The sequence below is a fragment of the Xiphophorus hellerii genome, unplaced genomic scaffold, assembly GCF_003331165.1.
Source record: "Xiphophorus hellerii strain 12219 unplaced genomic scaffold, Xiphophorus_hellerii-4.1 PGA_scaffold_53__1_contigs__length_21246, whole genome shotgun sequence".
NCBI lineage: Eukaryota > Metazoa > Chordata > Actinopteri > Cyprinodontiformes > Poeciliidae > Xiphophorus > Xiphophorus hellerii.
In genome coordinates, this window is record NW_022587628.1 from 10187 (window position 1) to 12368 (window position 2182).

The 2182-nt window shown below is 41.3% G+C and overlaps 1 long non-coding RNA gene across 1 annotated transcript; it reads right to left on the reverse strand.

Annotated features, from left to right (window-relative positions):
* Window positions 1-555: 555 nt before the first annotated feature.
* Window positions 556-1132, reverse strand: LOC116716420 (uncharacterized). Its single transcript, XR_004338476.1, has 2 exons — window positions 811-1132; window positions 556-727 (listed from the first exon to the last, which is right to left on the reverse strand). It is a non-coding gene; the product is annotated as an uncharacterized LOC116716420 (long non-coding RNA).
* Between the last annotated feature and the right edge of the window lie 1050 nt (window positions 1133-2182).

A 2182-nucleotide genomic window follows, 5' to 3' on the forward strand; every position in this document is an offset into this window, starting at 1 on the left:
CCTTTCGTTCCAAAAAAGCAAAAAATAAAAACTCCAATAAAGGCTGTGGGTGGTAACAGGCGGTTTGGGATTTGTACGCACTTTGACTCGATTCATTTATTGCAAAAGTAGAAATAAAGGTCTTGTAACTTAGTTGAAATGAAAAATAATCTCAATTTAATGTTTGAAGGTGTAAACAAGTGTTCAAAAAAAAAAAATCATTCTACCAAACCTCCCGTCCACACCAGACATCCACCAAACAATCCACCCAGCACCCGGTGTGTTCTTAATTAATTACTTAAATTGGTGGGAGGGTCTAACAATTAACAACGTAAATTAAACAATTCCAAATATAAAAATTAATGACAAATTTTGATTCTAAATTAACTTAAATATATTCCAACTACCCAAAGAACAAAACAAAATTGGTAGAAATGATAAACTACAAAACCTTAGCATAAATGGCCACGACAGTTGCTCCTAAAGTCATCAGTTGGACCTGTCTGGTTCTTCATCTGGTCTCTGTCATGTTGTTTTGAACTCTCCGAACCCACATGCAAAGACTCTCTCAGGAGATCAGATTAAAGATTTATTTACAAAAGACAATTGGTGTGTAATGCAGGAGCGTCTGATCAGGAGCGGACCGGTGTGATCGAACAGCTGGTAGGTGGGCGTAACTCGTCAGGGAGCTCAGCGGATGGAACTGCAAATCCCGTACTTCGCATGGAGTGTCCAGACAACAGGGAGCCTAGGAATCACAGAAAGGTACAGGACAGGTAAGCGTGCGAAACAGACTGGATATCTTTCTAGAGATCTCAGGACCAGATGTACCACAAAGGCGACAACACTCTGGCGACGAAGTGCCGGGAACCCGCTCCTAATATGCTCCCGCTGATGATCCACAGGTGTGCCGAAACACACCTGTGGAGAGGGTGTGTGAATACGCGGGCGAGCTCTCGAACGCCACCTAGAAGGAAACCAGAGGAACTGCTGAAGCCGCAGATCCTGACAGTCTCTGGTTGTTCAAGCACGATGAAGAAGTTCCAATAGGTTCCAAATCTCATTATTTCTCAAGCAAATGATGCTGAGGGGTGCTGGTCAGGTCCTGAAACTGTTAAACGGACCTGGGTGGAGCACAGAATGGAAAATTGGTGAAGTACAAAAAGAAGTGCTCATTTGACCAAACTTGATTCGTATTCTCCCTCCAACCCTCTGCAGGTCCCCGCCATGTTTGGTGGTCCTAGCCCATTCCTTTCATGTAGCTGCCATAGACTCCCGTTCATTTTTCGACCTAGTCAAAGTCTGGCTAGGAACGTCTTATCGCGCTGGGACTTAACCCTAACTTCAGTGGCCTCTTACCTCAACCAGGTTTCACTACATTTTGATTTGCTTTTTTAGCTCAATCTTTTAAATAAATCAGCTGAGGCTTTAAAACCTCGTCTGAGTTTCTGTTGAATGAAGGAGTTTTGCCTCAATGCTGCTCGGCTCACCAGGAATTGGCCTTAAAAGTAAATATGTTTAAACAGATTTCTCTCCTTTTACTTTTTAAGGAGTAAAAAGGAACAGATGAACTCATGTTCATTCATGTTTATTGGAATAAACATGAGTTCATTCCAATAAACTCATGTTATTGGAATGAACTCAGCTCAGCTTTAAAAAGTCATCTCAGTGATAACTGTTGGATGATGGAGTTTTATCTTAAGGCTTCTCTGAAGGGGCTTGAATTTGGTTTTAAAAGTCTGATATTTAACCAAGTTTTATTTTGTTTTATTTGTCTTCAAACTCTGTTTTGAAGACAGAAATCACAGCTCAGCTTCTGATTTCATTGTTGAGCTCCTGCTAGGTGCCAGAAATGTGTATTATCACGGTTCTGAACATCAGAAATGGACTTTAAAAAACCCAGAATGCATTGCATGGTGGGGCTTCATATTTTAGCTTCTAGTTCAGCTGTTTTTGCTGCAACCCTAACAAACCATATACTGTTTTCATCAAAATGAACTCCTCTATCAAACTAGATGACTTAGAATGAATTTGGAAACGTGTAGAAAATCAGCACCATGAGTCAGAATAGGGTGTTTATTGTTGAACTGTTGCCTGCTGCGAGCTTGAAAAAGAAAAACCACCTGCTGGCTGCTTTGGGTAAGTACCCTTACCTATTAATGTGGTCATGGAGTTACAACGGAGCATTCTAGAGGTCTTGCGG